Source organism: Bubalus bubalis, chromosome 18 (assembly GCF_019923935.1).
Source record: "Bubalus bubalis isolate 160015118507 breed Murrah chromosome 18, NDDB_SH_1, whole genome shotgun sequence".
NCBI classification, from domain to species: Eukaryota; Metazoa; Chordata; class Mammalia; order Artiodactyla; family Bovidae; genus Bubalus; species Bubalus bubalis.
In genome coordinates, this window is record NC_059174.1 from 27229554 (window position 1) to 27248373 (window position 18820).

The following is an 18820-nucleotide window of genomic DNA, read 5'->3' on the forward strand; positions in this document are numbered from 1 at the left end:
ACAAACGTCTAGTCTTTCAAATTACAAAGATAATCTTTATCTGATACTTTGATAGATTCATGGACAAGAATAATAATGACAAAATCCAAACAAACCAATGAAAACTAGTTCATATAAGCTTAGAAAATATTCAAGGTATATTAAAAGTAGATAATTCATAAGGCACAACGCTATTCTGAATGTATATACTACCTGACCACCATTATTTTAATTATGAAGTTTAACAGTGATCTCAAGTCACGTCTACCCTCTGGAAGCTTGCAGTGCTATAGGAAGGATAAGTCATTTGTATAAATGTCTAAACTTTGAGAGAGCTCCCACTTTCTATGATTAAATATCATAAGAAGTGAGAAGACTGATAAAGTCTAGCCTTGAGAAAAAGAATTCCAGGAAGATTGAATGCAAGAAATAATATCTGCATATATAAACTTTATATGTGCTTGAAAAGTCAGTTCTGAATTTCAGAGTGCAGGTGTGGGGGGAAAAGAGCAGAGGATTCCAGATTGAAAACAAAATAAAGAGAAATGCACTAATATTAATAGTAATACTGAATGTAATTGTCAAGCATGATTTCAATATACTGTGAATTTTACTTTAAATAACTCAGAAGAAAACTAATAGTAATAGAATTTGTAAAGGGACCTTTTTTTTCCATATATTGGAGCAAAATCAAGGTTATTCTTAAAATTATTTACTCACCCTACAAAAGAGGATGTCAGGGTGTGAGTTAGTGAAAAGATACTGAAAGGGTACGGTGTGTTTAATAGATTTTGCAATATTATAGAAGTTCTCAGGTTTTAAGTCCGGGAAGATATCCTGTAGCTAGTAAGGATTCTGGCTTGCAAGACAAAACCCAAGGTCAGATTAGACTCTGCAGAAAGTGGGATTTCTTTTGTAAGTCATCAAATCTTAGAAACCAGAGGGAGACAGGATGGTGTCAGGGATCCTGTAGGAAGAGTTCTCTTTCCTCTGTATTCATGGATGCATGGCTGTTGGCAGCACCCCTGTGCACATTTTTCTTACCAACAGGGAAAAACCGAAGCTCAATATTTTTTCTGATTCCAAATGTAAATAATAATGATGGCAACAAAAAAACACTGATCTCTTGACCAACTGGGCCTATGGTAGTAAATGATTCTGACTGGTTGAGCTATTTCTATTCAGAATAATTTATAATATGCACAGAAATAGCAGCACATAGTTCCACCCCTGATCCCCAAACTACATCAAATCTAGTGAAGAGCGAAGAGATCTACTTAAGATAAGCAGGATGCTACTCTGGAAAGACAGTAGAAAGTATCTACTATGTGGGCTCAGTTACAGAAATTATCCATTTACTTATGTGCTCCATTCTCTAATCGACCCTTAGTGCTACTCTTATCTGTTAAGTTTTTCTATTTTATTTCACATCATTTCTTCTTTTCCTATTTTTTATTTACTACCTTCATCTCTGAATATTTAATAGAAGAACACTGTAATTATCCTCAAAGTAAAATTGCATTGGTAATGATGATTCTGTCATTAAGCTACAATCTCTCAGGTCCAAGTAATGCTCTCCCTTTGCCAGGTGGCTGCCTGTTAGGCTCTGCCACTCAGCTTTGCCAGAGGCAGTCTAGAAAGCTGAAGGAAGAGGAGGAAGTATGATTCTTTCTTCCTTTTTTGATGTCTGTGCCTGTCAATGGCAACCCAGCAAATTTCCAGTCTTTAGATTTAACACTTGCAGAATCAGCCTCTTTATCCCTTCTTCAGAGGCAGGAGACCCAACCAGTTGATACCAACCTGGATCCAAACCACAGGCACCTTCCTGAGTACAGACATAGTACCACCTGGCCAGTGTGCCCTAGCAGAAGTGTGAGTCTCAGTTCCTCAGGATGACAGTCTTAAACTTCTAAGTTTTAATAGTTCCAGCTTCTTCTGTTGGATCCCTCATCCCTAGGGATGGTAGCTGCGTCCTAAAGTGATACTTTAAGTTTCTTTTCTTCCTTTTCAGTTTGTGAACAGATGGTTAACAATAGTTTATAGTCAAATTGATCTTCTCTTTTAAAATAAATGATATAATCTGTTTCCTGATTGGCCCCTACCTGATACAATGATAATTCATTCCAATTGCTTTCAGTTTCCCTCACATATCAACCACTTCCAATGAACTTGTCAATTGTACCTTGAATATTTGTATATTGGGCACAATGCCAGAAATCTCATTTCCATTCACCAGCTCAGTCTTCTTAAAAATAAAATTCTGTAGAAGATTAGAAAACAACTCTAAAGTCACAGAACACATCTGTTCAACAAGTCATATATTCTATTAATGACACTGAGAATGGCAAAAGTTGCTGGATAATCATTATCTGGATTACAAATTTATGAATAAAACCACATATCCCTGTTTCTCAATAAACTGAGGAAAAGTAATCCTCTTTAAAAACCAAATAATAATAATAATAACATCTCCAGAATAGCCAACTCATTTACCTTTAAATCTTGGTTAGACTTTGTAGAAATAGATATTGAATTTCCTTTTTCTTCATAGTATCATAAGCATTAAAATCTTATATATAGTTTTTAAGTAGTATGAATGAAGCTATGAGTATCTTCCATTGCAATTGGAGAAGATGTGTATGTTTGCATAAATGTATATGTGCCCTTCCTTATAGTCATGTTTTATGAACAATAAATCAACTTAGACATGAAACATGACTGTGAATTTTCTTAGAAAGACACTTCTAAAAACCTGTTTCTATTGTAGGAATACCATTGATTGAGTAGTTTCTTGCTTTCCAGTGCAGTTGCTCAGTTGTGTCCGACTCTTTGCGACCCCATGAACCGCAGCACACCAGGCCTCCCTGTCCATCACCAACTCCCGGAGTCTACCCAAATCCATGTCCATTGAGTCGGTGATGCCATCCAACCATCTCATCCTCTGTCGTCCCCTTCTCCTCCTGCCTTCAATCTTTCCCAGCATCAGGGTATTTTCAAATGAGTCAGCTCTTCACATCAGGTGGACAAAGTATTGGAGTTTCAGCTTCAACATCAGTCCTTTCAATGAACACTCAGGATTGATCTCCTTTAGGATGGACTGGTTGGATCTCCTTCCAGTCCAAGGGACTCTCAAGAATCTTCTCCAACACCACAGTTCAAAGGCATCAATTCTTCGGTGCTCAGCTCTCTTTATAGTCCAACTCTCACATCCATACATGACTACTGGAAAAACCATAGCGTTGATTAGACGGACCTTTGTTGACAAAGTAATGTCTCTGCTTTTAAAAATACTGTCTAGGTTGGTCATAACTTTCCTTCCAAGGAGTCAGTGTCTTTTAATTTCATGGCTGCAGCCACCATCTGCAGTGATTTTGGAGCCCAAAATAATAAGGCCACTGTTCCCACTATTTCCCCATCTATTTACCATGAAGTGATGGGACCGGAAGCCATGATCTTTGTTTTCTGAATGTTGAGCTTTAAGCCAACTTTTTTCACTCTCCTCTTTCACTTTCATCAAGAGGCTCTTTAGTTCTACTTCACTTTCTGCCATAAGGATGGTGTCATCTGCATATCTGAGGTTATTGATATTTCTCCTGGCAATCTTGATTCCAGCTTGTGCTTCCTCCAGCCCAGCATTTATCATGATGTACTCTGCATATAAGTTAAATAAACAGGGTGACAATATACAGCCTTGACATACTCCTTTTCCTATTTGCTATTCCCTGTGCTAAATATTTTATAAACACCAAGATTACCATAAGAGATGATATAGGAATTCATTTTTAACTATCCTATAAAATAATCCAAGGCCATGTTACTAGTAAATGACACATAGAGACCTGAAAAATGCCCAGGTCTATTTGATGGATTAGAAAGAATTTGGGTTTTGGAACCTATTACTTTACTATTACCTGTTTGTAACAATAAACATTGTCCAAAAGTATTAAAATATTCAAGATTAGCATATATGCAACACCAGGCCAGCATCCACCATCATTCTAAAAGAAATATTTTTCTTTACTAATAGGATTAGAAAAAGGTAGCAGTGTAATGAAGACTTAAAATTAAGGACACAAGAACTTCACAACAATGCAGGTTGTTCAATGATTCTTTGAAACTATCAGTAGAATTCAGGAAAGATATCAAAATGATAGAAAAGACAGAGGACTCTGTAAGCTTACTTTTGTGTAGGGTTTAGAGAGGAGAAGGATAAAAGATAAATCCTAAATGCCAAATTTTTCAAAGCCACAAATATTCCATTTGAAAGACTAAAAGTTGTAACCATGACAATATAAGCCACATGTGACAGTTAGATATAGTCATTTTGTTTTATCCCAGGTCTTTCCTAAACATACGCACACATTTCTGCCTAAATTAAAATAATATTATTTACTTTTCTATCTTTAATGAATGTTGCTTTTTAAAAAACAATTAAAGAATACTTTTTTCTTTTTATTTTAGAGAAAAACTCCTCAAACCAGATGGTTGATCTTAATTAATTCTTGTCACAGAGACATCTTTGTCATAAAGTATTTTTCGCAGATGAACAGGATTATATAAGCGTCTTTGTTTACCAAATTACTAAAAAGAATGTCTTTTCACAAGGGAAGCAGTCACTGTGATTTTATCTTTTATTTCTCCAACTTCCTTGGCACTTAAAAGCAATTATAACATTGAGGCTATTGAGCCATCAGTGAAGCAAGAGACATATTTGTTTTAAATGCTTATGTTTTCAAGAAATAAATTTTTCAGGATTTTTAAGTACTGCAATGTTGAGTTTCAAAATAAATATTGGAAAGATCACATTTGTCAGTAGGCGCTCCATCTGTACACTTAAAACTTGCATTTACCAGCAAGGCATCCTCTGGATGCGGAACATTTTCTTTATCTCTGTTTTTTCCTCTTTACTTCCCATTGTAACCAGCAATAACACCAAGGGAAATCCATACCCACTTCTTAGATATTTCTCTCTCTCTCTGTCTCTCTCTCTCACACACACACATTCAAAACAAAACTGAATTTCCTGGAAGAAAACTTTCCCACAGCGAACCTTCAATATGGAAAAAATTGTGTAGTATTGTTATATATTAAGCCTTGGAAGGTAGGCCTAGCCATGTCATGTGGTTTGTAAATGAGAAAGTTGGGGCTGAACTCAGATTCTGAGTCTAGTATCCAAAGGTCTTTGCCTTACACCATGCTTCCTTTTCTCCCTGAATGGAAAAAAAAAAAAATTTTTTTTTTACAGTCTCTGTTTATTTCTGAATTAATGAGATTTTTTATATTAGTTCAAGTAAATCCATCTTTATCTAAATATCTCATCAGAGAAACATATTCCGATTCATCAAATAACCTTGAATTAATGTGTATGAATGTGTGTGTGTGTGTGTATTTTCTTCATGTTTTATTCCCTTTATACAGGAATTGTTTTTCCTCCTTATTTGTTATTCTGGTTTGACAAGCCAATTCTGCCTCCTGTGCTTCAGGGTTTCACTGATACTTCTGTTGTCAAATGTGTGGATGTACTTTTCTACATTTATTACATTTTGGAGATAGAGTTCTCATACTATTGTCAGATTTAATAGCCCCCATATTAAAATATAAAAATAATATTTTGTATATAACAATTATTGAAAATTATTAGTTTTCTTTTTTTTCCCCTTTTCTGCTCCAACTCCCCCCACTTCTAACTAACCCATTAATAGTATTAAAGAAAGGAAGGGAGAAGTGAGGGAGAAAAGGGAGGAGATGTTAGAAGAATCTTTACAATTTTTCAAAATTGATTGCTTCATTCACTGTTTATTCATTTTTTATTAAAATATAGTTGATTTACAATGTTTTGTTAGTTCCTAATATACAGCAAAATGATTATATGTATATATGATATATATATGTATTTTTTTCAGATTCTTTTTCATTATAGCTTATTGTAAGATAGTGAATATAGTTTTCTGTGCTATAAGCAGAACCTTGTTGTTTATCTATTTTATATATAGTAGTTTGTATCTGTTAATCCCAAACTCTTAATTTATCTCCCCCTGTCCCTTTCCCCTTTGGTAATGGTGAGTTTGCTTTCTATATCTGTGAGTCTGTTTCTGTAAATAAGATTATTTGTATCATTTTTTTAGATTCCACATACAAATGATGTCATATGGCATTTATCTTTTGGTCTAATATACTTCACTTTGTTTTATAATCTCTGTGTCCATCCATGTAGCTGCAAATGGTAATACTTCATTCGTTTTAATGGCTGAGTAATATTCCACTGTATATATCTATATACCACATCTTCTTTATCTATTCGTTGGCCTGTGAACATTAAGATGACTTCAGTATCTTGGTTACTGTAAGCAGTGCGGCTATGATTATTGGTTGCATGTATCTTTTTGAATAAGAGTTTTCTCTGGATATTTGCTCAGGAATGGGATTGCTGGATATGGCAACTCTATTTTTAGTTTTTTAAAGAAACTCCATACTATTTTCCATAATGGCTGTGCCAGTTTGCAGTCCCACCAACATCATAGGATCATTCCCTTTTCTCCACACCCTCCCCAACCTTTGTTATTTGTGGACTTTTTTGATGATAGCCATTCTGGCTAGTGTGTGATAATACTTCATTGTAGTTTTGATTTGCATTTCCCTAATAATGATTTTGAATACATTTTCATATGCCTATTGGCCCTTTGTATGTCTTCTTTGGAATGTGTATTTAAGTCTTAAAACCATTTTGTGATTGGAGTATTTGCTTGTTTTTGATATTGAGTTGTGTGAGCTATTTTTTTTTTTTTTTTGGAAATTAATACTTTTTCGGTTGCATTATCTGCAAATATTTAATCCCATTCTTGGATTGTCTTTTCACTTTGTTTATGGTTTCCTTTGCTGTGCAATGGAGAAGGCAATGGCACCCCACTCCAGTACTCTTGCCTGGAAAATCCCATGGACGGAGGAGCCTGGTAGGCTGCAATCCATGGGGTCGCTAAGAGTCGGACACGACTGAGCGACTTGACTTTCACTTTTCATTTTCCTGCATTGGAGAAGGAAATGGCAACCCACTCCAGTGTTCTTGCCTGGAGAATCCCAGGGACGGGGGAGCCTGATGGGCTGCTGTCTATGGGGTCGAACAGAGTCGGACACGACTGAAGTGACTTTGCAGTAGTAGTAGTTGCTGTGCAAAAGCTTATAAGTTTTAATAGATCTCATTTGTTTACTTCAGCTTTTATTTCTATTGCCTTGGAGAATTACCTAAGAAACCATTGCTACAATTTTTGTTAAAGAATGTTACTCAGCAACTATTTAATGAATGACTTCTATGTAATGGTCACTGAACTAGAGTGAAGTTTGTGATAGCAAAACCAGATAAATTAATATAGACTTTACAAAAATGTTTAAAAGTTTCTATATAAGGATGATGGAGTGCAAAGCCACGTGTGATAAGTGTGTTAGTAAATTTTTGAGAGCAAAATAATTTTTATCATTAATGGCATGTTAAATACAAAGTATCATTATCTTACAAATTAAGAGTTTTTGAAGTATTTTAAAGAATTTATTCAAGTCAACAAATTAAACCTCTGCAAAGAAACTTTTTATATTGCTTGATAATAACTCTGATGAAAGGCATGCATAATATCACTTCAGTCACAAACAACTTGAGATTGAACTCCAGAACAAGAGAGAAATTTTAAAGTTGTTCTCACTTCACTAACACTTAAGGGTGCTGAAGAGAGAGTAGCTCTGTGGCCACTGAGCATGGCTCACTCTGTTTTAACTTGAGTTTCATCCTTGACTCTCAGTCTCCTACACACTGCAGTTCAGTGATGAGTGGATGACAGTTTAGGTATTGACTGTCAGTAGAGAGTTCATGTCTATAAACTGTAAATATATTGCCATGCTTAAAATGCCATCCTTTTACCTCTGAACTTGTAACAACCAATGTAATATTGTTTTTCTCTATAAAATAAATCATTGTTGATGTCTATCGCATCATGCAATCAGAAGTTATCATTATTTCATACTCCAGGGAATCATCTCAAGGTCTGTACCACGGGCTCTATTGTATGATGTAATACAACAGCTACTCTTGTGCTATTTGGTGATACTGTGAAATACTTAATACTGAAGCTGCTGCTAAGTCGCTTCAGTGGTGTCCGATTCTGTGTGACCCGATAGACGGAAGCCCACCAGGCTCTGCTCTCCCTGGGATTCCCCAGGCAAGACACTGGAGTGGGTTGCTACTTCCTTCTCCAATGCATGCAAGTGAAAAGTGAAAGGGAAGTCGCTCAGTCGTGTCTGACTCTTAGCGACCCCATGGACTATACAGCCCACCAGGCTCCTCCATCCATGGGATTTTCCAGGCAAGAGTACTGGAGTGGGGTGCCCCTGCCTTCTCCGAATACTGAAGCTATGAAACCCATAAAATTTACCAACATACTTGTATGGGTATGCAGAGAGAAAAAATTAATTTGTAGATATAGAGTACCAAAAAAAAAATTCCAAACAAAACTTGAATTTGCCTTACGATTTAGATCAAAAGAAAAATGTAATATTTTAAAATAAAATTTTAAACTTACTTAGGAAATATATACATGTAGGAAATATGTACATGTAGGAAATATATTTTGTAAGGTGGCTTTCATGTGCTAATGTGTGAAATGTATATCCTATCTTCCTAGTGGAAATAAAACAATTTAAATCCATAAAGTTGATGAGATTGTCTAAGTTGGCAAGGACAGTCTTGGTCAGCAAGATAGTTGAATATCCAGGGAGGAGGAAAGGAAGAAGATATATAGTCAAAATGTTCTTAGGGCCATAAAACAGAAAGAAATGGTACATTTTGTGAATTTATAGACAAGATTAGAAATGAGAATATGTCTGTATCTGTACAGGTGCAAAAGAAAAAATGATGGTATGCTCAAAAGGGATGGTTCAATTCTGTTTAGTAGCTAGCTGTGTATGACTCTTTGCAACCCCATGGACTGCAGCACACCAGACCACGCTGTCCATCACTATCTCATGGACTTTACTTAAACTCATGTCCACTGAGTCTGTGATGCCATCCAACCATCTCATCCTTTGTCGTCCCCTTCTCCTCCTGTCTTCAATCTTTCCCAGCATCAGGGACTTTTCAAATAAGTCAGCTTTTCACACCAGGTGGCCAAAGTATTGGAGTTTCAGCTTCAGCATCAGTCCTTCCAATGAACACCCAGGACTAATCTCTTTTAGATGGACTGGTTGGATCTCCTTGCAGTCCAGGGGACTCTCAAGAGTCTTCTCCAACACCACAGTTCAAAAACATCAATTCTTCAGTGCTCAGCTTTCTTCAGAGTCCAACTCTCACATCCATACATGACTACTGGAAAAACCATAGCCTTGACTAGAAGAACCTTTGTTGGCAAAGTAATGTCTCTGCTTTTTAATATGCTGTCTATGTTGGTCATAACTTTTCTTCCAAGGAGTAACCGTCTTTTAATTTCATGGCTGCAGTCACCATCTGAAGTATATTGGAGCCACAAAAAAATAAAGTCTGCCACAGTTCCCACTGTTTCTTCATATATTTGCCTTGAAGTGATGGGACCAAATGGATGATCTTTGTTTTCTGAATGTTGAGCTTTAAGCCAATTTTTTCACTCTCCACTTTCACTTTCATCAAGAGGCTCTTTAGTTCTTCTTCACTTTCTGCCATAAGGGTGGTGTCATCTGCATATCTGAGGTTATTGATATTTCTCCTGGCAATCTTGATTCCAGCTTGTGCTTCTTCCAGTCCAGCGTTTCTCATGATGTACTCTGCATATACATTAAATAAGCACGGTGATAATATATAGCCATGACGTACTTCTTTTCCTATTTGGAACCAGTCTGTTGTTCCATGTCCAGTTCTAACTGTTGCTTCCTGACCCTCATACAGGTTTCTCAAGAGGCAGCTCAAGTTGTCAGCATTCCCATCTCTTTCAGAATTTCCCACAGTTTATTGTGATCCACATAGTCAAAGGCTTTGGCATAGTCAATAAAGCAGACATAGATGTTTTTCTAGAACTCTCGTGCTTTTTCAATGATCTGGCAGATGTTGGCAATTTGATCTCTGGTTCCTCTGCCATTTCTAAAACCAGCTTGAACATCTGGAAGTTCACTGTTCACGTGTTATTGAAGACTGGCTTAGAGAATTTTGAGCATTACCTTACTAGCGTGTGAAATGAGTGCAATTGTGCAGTAGTTTGAGCATTGTTTGTTATTGTCTCTCTTAGGAATTGGAATGAAAACTCATCTTTTCCAGTCCTGTAGCCACTGCTGAGTTTTCCAAATATTCTGGCATATTGAGTGCAGCATTTTCACAGCATCATCTTTTAGGATTGAAATAGCTCAACTGGAATTCCATCACCTCCACTAGCTTTGTTCATAGTGATTCTTCCTAAGGCCCACTTGACTTCCCATTCCAGGATGTCTGGCTCTAGATGAGTGATCACACCATCGTGATTATCTGGGTTGTGAAGGTCTTTTTTGTACAGTTCTTCTGTGTATTCTTGCCACCTCTTCTTAATATCTCTGCTTCTGTTAGGTCCATAGCATTGCAGTCCTTTATTGAGCCCATCTTTGCATGAAACATTCTCTTAGTATCTCTAATTTTCTTGAAGAGATCTCTAGTCTTTCCAATTCTATTGTCTTCCTCTATTTCTTTGCACTGATTACTGAAGAAGGCTTTCTTATCTCTTCTTGCTATTCTTTGGAACTCTGCATTCAAATGGGTGTATCTTTCCTTGTTTCCTTAGCCTTTTGGCTCTCTTCTTTTCACAGCTATTTGTAAGGCCTCTTTAGAGAGCCATTTTGCTTTTTTGCATTTCTTTTCCTTGGGCATGGTCTTGATTCCTGTCTCCTGTACAGTGTCACAAACCTCTGTCCATAGTTCATCAGGCCCTCTATCAGATCTAGTCCCTTAAATCTATTTCTCAGTTCCACTGAATAATCATTAGGGATTTGATTTAGGTCATACCTGAATGGTCTAGTGGTTTTCCCCACTTTCTTCAATTTAAGTCTTACTTTGGCATTACAGAGTTCATGATCTGAGCCACAGTCAGCTCTGGTCTTCTTTTTGCTCATTGTATAGCGCTTCTCCATTTTTGGCTGCAAAGAATATAATCGATCTCATGTCAGTGTTGACCATTGGTGATGTCTATGTGTAGAATCTTCTCTTGTGTTGTTGAAAAAGGGTGTTTGCTATGACCATTGCATTTTCTTGGCAGAACTCTATTAGCCTTTGCCTGGCTTCATTCTGTATTCCAAGGCCAAATTTGCCTGTTACTCCAGGTGTTTCTTGACTTCCTACTTTTGCATTCCAGTCCCCTATAATGAAAAGGACATCTTTTTTGGCTGTTAATTCTAGAACGTCTTGTATGTCTTCATAGAACCATTAAACTTCAGCTTCTTCAGTGTTACTGGTCAGGGCACAGACTTGGATTACCATGATATTGAATGATTTGCCTTGGAGATTAACAGAGATCATTCTGTCATTTTTGAGACTGCATCCAAATATTGTATTTAGGATTCTTCTGTTGACTATAGTCTTCCCTGGTGACTCAGACAGTAAATGATGTCTACTGCATTTCTTCTAAAGGATTCTTGCCCATAGTAGTAGATATAATGGTCATCTGAGTTAAATTCCCCCATTCCAGTCCATTTTAGTTCGCTGATTCCTAAAACGTCAACGTTAACTCTTGTCGTCTTCTGTTTGATCACTTCCAATTTGCTTTGATTCATGGACATAGCATTCCAGGTTCCTATGCAATATTGCTCTTTACAGCATCGACCTTGCTTCTATCACCAGTCCCATCCACAACTGGGTGTTGATTTTGCTTTGGCTCCATACCTTCATTCCTCTGGAGTTATTTCTCCACTGATCTCCAGTAGCATATTGGACACCTAGTGACCTGGGGAGTTCATCTTTCAGTGTCCTATCTTTTTGCCTTTTCGTACTGTTCATGGGGTTCTAAAGGCAGGAATACTGAATTGGTTTGCCATTCCCTTCTCCAGTGGACCACATTCTGTCAGAACTCTCCACCATGACCCATCCATCTTGGGTGGCCCTACACAGCATGGCTTATAGTTTCATTGAATTAGACAAGGCTGTGGTACATGTGATCACATTGGTTAGTTTTCTGTGATGGTGGTTTTCAGTCTGTCTGCCCTCTGATGGAGATGGATAAGAGGCTTGTGAAAGTTCCTGATGGGATAGACTGACTGAGGGGGATACTGGGTCTTGCTCTGATGGGCAGGGCCATGCTCAGGAAATCTTTAATCCAATTTTCTGTTGATGGGTAGAGCTGTGTTCCCTCCCTGCTATCAGTTCAGTTCACTTCAGTCGCTCAGTCCTGTCCGACTCTTTATGACCCCATGAATCGTAGCACGCCAGGCCTCCCTATCCATCACCAACTCCTGGAGTTCACTCAGACTCACGTCCATCGAGTCAGTGATGCCATCCAGCCATCTTATCCTCTGTCGTCCCCTTCTCCTCCTGCCCCCAATCCCTCCCAGCATCAGAGTCTTTACCAATGAGGCAACACTTCTCATGAGGTGGCCAAAGTACTGGAGTTCCAACTTTAGCATCATTCCTTCCAAAGAAATCCCAGGGCTGATCTCCTTCAGAATGGACTGGTTGGATCTCCTTGCAGTCCAAGGGACTCTCAAGAGTCTTCTCCAACACCACACTTCAAAAGCATCAATTCTTCAGTGCTCAGCCTTCTTCACAGTCCAACTCTCACATCCATACATGACCACTGGAAAAACCATAGCCTTGACTAGACGGACCTTTGTTGGCAAAGTAATGTCTCTGCTTTTGAATATGCTATCTAGGTTGGACATAGCTTTCCTTCCAAAGAGTAAGTGTCTTTTAATTTCATGGCTGCAGTCACCATCTGCAGTGATTTTGGAGCCCAGAAAAATAAAGTCTGACACTGTTTCCCCATCTATTTCCCATGACGTGATGGGACCAGATGCTATGATCTTTGTTTTCTGAATGTTGAGCTTTAAGCCAACTTTTTCACTCTCCACTTTCACTTTCATCAAGAGGCTTTTTAGTTCCTCTTCACTTTCTGCCATAAGGGTGGTGTCATCTGCGTATCTGAGCTTATTGATATTTTTCCCGGCAATCTTGATTCCAGCTTGTGTTTCTTCCACTCCAGCGTTTCTCATGATGTATTCTGCATATAAGTTAAATAAGCAGGGTGACAATATACAGCCTTGTCATACTCCTTTTCCTATTTGGAACCAGTCTGTTGTTCCATGTCCAGTTCTAACTGTTGCTTTCTGACCTGCATACAAATTTCTCAAGAGGCAGGTCAGGTGGTCTGGTACTCCCATCTCTTGAAGAATTTCCCACAGTTTATTGTGATCCACACAGTCAAGGGCTTTGGCATAGTCAATAAAGCAGAAATAGATTTTTTTCTGGAACTCTCTTGCTTTTTCCATGATCCAGCGGATGTTGGCAATTTGATCTCTGGTTCCTCTGCCTTTTCTAAAACCAGCTTGAACATTAGGAAGTTCACGGTTCACATATTGCTGAAGCCTGGTTTGGAGAATTTTGAGCATTACTTTACTAGCATGTGAGATGAGTGTAATTGTGTGGTAGTTTGAGCATTCTTTGGCATTGCCTTTCTTTGGGATTGGAATGAAAACTGACCTTTTATGGTCCTGTGGCCACTGCTGAGTTTACCAAATGTGCTGGCATATTGAGTGCAGCACTTTCACAGAATCATCTTTCAGGATTTGGAATAGCTCAACTGGAATTCCATCACCTCCACTAGCTTTGTTCGTAGTGATGCTTCCTAAGGCCCACTTGACTTCACATTCCAGGATGTCTGGCTCTAGGTCAGTGATCACACCATCGTGATTATCTGGGACATGAAGATCTTCTTTGTACATTTCTTCTCTGTAGTCTTGCCACCTCTTCTTGATATCTTCTGCTTCTGTTAGGTCCATACCTTTTCTGTCCTTTATCGAGCCCATCTTTGCATGAAATGTTCCCTTGGTATCTCTAATTTTCTTGAAGAGATCTCTAGTCTTTCCCATTCTGTTTTTTTCCTCTATTTCTTTGCATTGATCACTGGAAGGCTTTCTTATCTCTTCTTGCTATTCTTTGGAACTCTGCATTCAGATGCTATATCTTTCCTTTTCTCCTTTGCTTTTCGCTTCTCTTCTTTTCACAGCTATTTGTAAGGCCTCCCCAGACAGCCATTTTGCTTTTTTGCATTTCTTTTCCATGGAGATGGTCTTGATCCCTGTCTCCTGTATGGTGGATGTAATGAAGATAATGGTGACCTCCCTCAAGAGATCCCATGCCTGTACTGCTACAGTCCATGCCCCAACTCTGCAGCAGGCCATCACTGACCCACACTTTCACTGGAGACTCCCAGACACCCACAGGTGAGTCTCGTGGGGTCACTATTCCTTTCTCCTGGGTCCTGGTGCCCAAGGTTGTGTTGTGCCCTCCAAGAATCTATTTCCCAGTCCTGTGTAAGTTCTGGCAGCTCTATGGTGGGGTTAATGGCGACCTCCTCCAAGAGGACTTATGCCATACCCACACGCAGAGCCCCTGTCTCTGCGGCAGACCACTGCCTACCCAAACCGCCACAGGAGACACTCAAACACAGTTCTGTTTCAGTCTCTTTGGGGTCCCTGTGTCCTGGTGCACACAAGGTTTGAGCCCTCTGAGCATCTCTGCTGGGAATGGGGTTTGATTCTAAACGCGAATTTGCCCCTGCTACCGTCTTGCTGGGTCTCCTCCTTTGCTCTTGGACATGGGGTATCTCCTCACAGCCGCTCCTGTGCCTACCGCCTTACTGGGGTTTTTCTGACCTTGGACATGGGGTATCTCCACACGGCACAGCCAGTGAAGTGCAGCCACCGCTCCTGACCTTGGACGTGGAATGGTTCAGGAGAGTTGATAAAGATCATATATACAGTGTGAGAAGGTTTTAAGGAAATCAACAAAGACTGGAAACACACCCTGCAAAAAACTACTACCAAATCCGAGCCTAATATAGAAAGATGGTGAGAGGGAGCAGAGGAGAAGGTAAGCCATCATTGGAATCTGACAAGACATAGTTTAGAAAGCTTTCTGGCAAGGTTTGGTAACATAGGTAGAGGAGGGCAGCTACTGCAGAACCAAGGCCTGGCAAGGAAGGGAGAGCCCAAGGGTGCTGTGATTCAGGGCTTAAGTGTCAACTTATGGAAGCTCAAAATGTGAGTGACTGAGGTTGCAAAAAGAGAATATCCAACACACTTATGAAAAAAGGCTAGAGTCATGAGAAATTTGGGGAGAATTAACCCTATGAATCCAAGAACATATTAGTCTTTGTACTGGTAGATATTGAGACCAGAGTAAATACATTTTCCAGTAGTTTTCCAGAATCCATGTTTCCTTCCACCCTCCATCTTACCATTTTAATTCCTGCTCTAGAGCCGGTAGAGCTCATCCTCCTGTTTGTGATACCCTGATCACTGATTGCTCCTCTTGGCTTTTGTCATTGCACAAGGAGTACAAGACTGCCTGATTGTAGTAGGCTAGGTGAGCTAGAAAGCCCGCAGCTTAATTCAAATATTAAATCTTAAGAGATGGTACATGAGAATATGAAATTAAAATATCCATCCCAAGATAATAACTATTAAAAAATACAGTTGACCCTTAAACAAATTTGAACTGCATGGGTCTACTTAAACACAGATATTTTTAAATAGTAAATGCTACAGTTCTACAAGATCTGTGGTTGCTTGAATCTGCAAATGTGGAGGAACCCACAATTAAGCCACAGTTGTTCAAAGGTCAACCTTTCATAGATAGATAGATAGATACATAGGTAGGTAGGCAGATAGATATAGTAGCTTTTCTGTTCTAGAATTATCCATAATGTCCTCTGAAACTTTAGATACAGAGGAATCGCATAGCCCATAGTTACTTATACTCTGATGCTGATAGGTTGTTGCAATTTTTTTTCTAAAATTACTCTCCTTATTTGCAAACTGGCATTTAACTATTTATTGTGTGCTTGCTTGCTTACTTGCAGCTACATCAATTTCATTTCACCTCCAGTATCTTGTCTCTCCCCCTGCCCCAACCCTGTATTATATTACTCTATGCACCCAGCAATAGAGCTTCAAAATGAATGGCATGCATGCTGTTAGAAGAGGAAGGAGAAATAGACAATTCTATACTCTTAATAGATATTTTATATATTTCTCTTTGAAATCGATATCAAAGTAGACAGGAAAAAGAATAAAGATATAGAAGATGTGACTACTGTTAACTAATATTAAATAATTTACAATTTATAGACTTTGAGACCTATGAATGTTATTAACTTGAAGTAAGTGTGATCTTTAGAAATACCAAAAAAACAATAAAAAATGTACATCTTTTTCAAATGCTCACTTAAATTTACCATGACACTGTACATTTTTGATCACAAAATTAATCCAAACAAAATTGAAATGATTGAAGTAATATAAAACATTTTCTCTTACCACATATAATTAAAACATAAATGAATAACAGGAAAATATTTGGAAAATTTTTATAAATTTGGAAATCAAACAACAGTCTTACAAATAACCTATAGATCACAGAAAAAATCAGAAGAGAAATTAGAAAATATTTTAAAACTGAATAAAAATGCAAAACATAAAAATTTGTGGGATGCAGCTGAACAGTACTTACAGAAAAAGAGATTTAAATGCTTAAATATAAACAGAAATAGTAGCTAAAATCAATGATATAATCTTTGTTGTTAAGCTATAAAAAGATCAAATTAAAGTGAAAATAAATGAAAACAAATATGAAATACGATTGATAGTTTTGAAGAAAGTAGACAATAAGAATAATCAATAAAAACAGAAGTTTGTTCATTGAGCAAGTCCATAAAATTGATGAACCTTTAGTTGGACTGATCAAGATAAAGGACACAAACTCTTAGTACTAGAAGTAGAAGAAGAGCTATCACTCGACAGCCTAGAGATATAAACTGAATAATTCAGTAATATTATCAACAACTTTATGCCAATATATTTGTCAACCCAGATGAAATAACAAATTCCTTGAAAACAAGATTTTTCCAAAATATATACAGTGATAGAAAATTTGAATTGTATTATATTTAAGAAAAAGATTTAATTCATAAATAAAAACCTTTTCATAGAGAAAGTGTCAGGCTCAGATAGCTCCACTAATGAGTTCTCCCTAACATTTGAAAAAGAATATTAACCATTCTTTTCATCAGAAAATAGATGAAAAGGGAATGATTCTTCACTTATTTATGAGGCCACCATAACCATGATACCAAAAGCAAAGATGTTGCAACAAAGAAAAGAATGTATTAGCACAATATCTGTCATGAATACATTTTTTCTTTGTTGCAACATCTTTGCTTTTGGTATCATGGTTATGGTGGCCTCATAAATAAGTGAAGAATCATTCCCTTTTCATCTATTTTCTGGTGAAAAGAATGGTTAATATTCCGTCATGAATCGGAGAAGGCAATGGCAACCCACTGCAGTACTCTTGCCTGGAAAATCCCATGGACGGAAGAGCCTGGTAGGCTGCAGTCCATGGGGTCGCTAGGAGTAGGACACGACTGAGCGACTTCACTTTCACTTTTCACTTTCAAACATTGGAGAAGGAAATAGCAACCCACTCCAGTGTTCTTGCCTGGAGAATCCCAGGGACGGGGGAGCCTGGTGGGCTGCAGTCTATGGGGTGGCACAGAGTCAGACACGACTGAAGCGACGCAGCAGCAGCAACAGCAGCTGTCATGAATACAGATGCAAAAAACTAATATAATAGTAGAAAGTTGAAATTCAGCATTATTTAAAATGGGTAAGTCATCATGAAAGGAGATCCAACCAGTCCATTCTGAAGGAGTTCAGCCCTGGGATTTCTTTGGAAGGAATGATGCTAAAGCTGAAACTCCAGTACTTTGGCCAACTCATGCGAAGCGTTGACTCATGGGAAAAGACTCTGATGCTGGGAGGGATTGGGGGCAGGAGAAGAAGGGGACGACAGAGGATGAGATGGCTGGATGGCATCACTGACTTGATGGACGTGAGTCTGAGTGAACTCTGGGAGTTGGTGGTGGACAGGGAGGCCTGGCGTGCTGCGATTCATGGGATCGCAAAGAGTCAGACACGACTGAGCGACTGAACTGAACTGAACTGAAGTGAACTGAAGTCATCATGACCAAGATAACTTCATTTAAGACATGAAAGTTTGATTCAATATTTATAAATCGATTAAGGTTTTTATCATGTTAACAAAATTAAGAAAAGAATGTTTATCTCAATAGAGGCAGAAAAAGCATTTAATAAAATTGAATACATACTCATGATGAATCTCTCAGCAAACTATGAATAGAAGGAATGTTCTCAACTTGATAAAGAACATATTAAGAAAAAAAAAAAAAACCTAATGCCTATGTTGACTTAATGCACAATGCGAAATTTGCAAGTTAAGTTTTATTTGAAACAAAAAGGACTGCGGCCCCAGAGACAGCATTTCAGATAGCTCTGAGAAACTGTTTTGAGGAAGTGAGGGAAGGGACTAAGATACATAGGAGTTTTGCAACAAAGGGCAGGTAGTTGGGAACATCAAAAGATTACTGTTAATTAAAGAAACCAGATATGCCAAGCTAAGGAATTTAGTGCTTTTTATGTATGGGCAGGTAAAAGAGTTTGGACTCACTGATACCATTTCTTTGATATGTACTTCACCAATCTGGGGCCAGTGTCCTGTGTTTTCACATCCCGAGTTTCCTCAGGGCTCACTTGCTCACAACCCTTGGTGGGCACCCCACTCCAGTACTTTTGTCTGGAA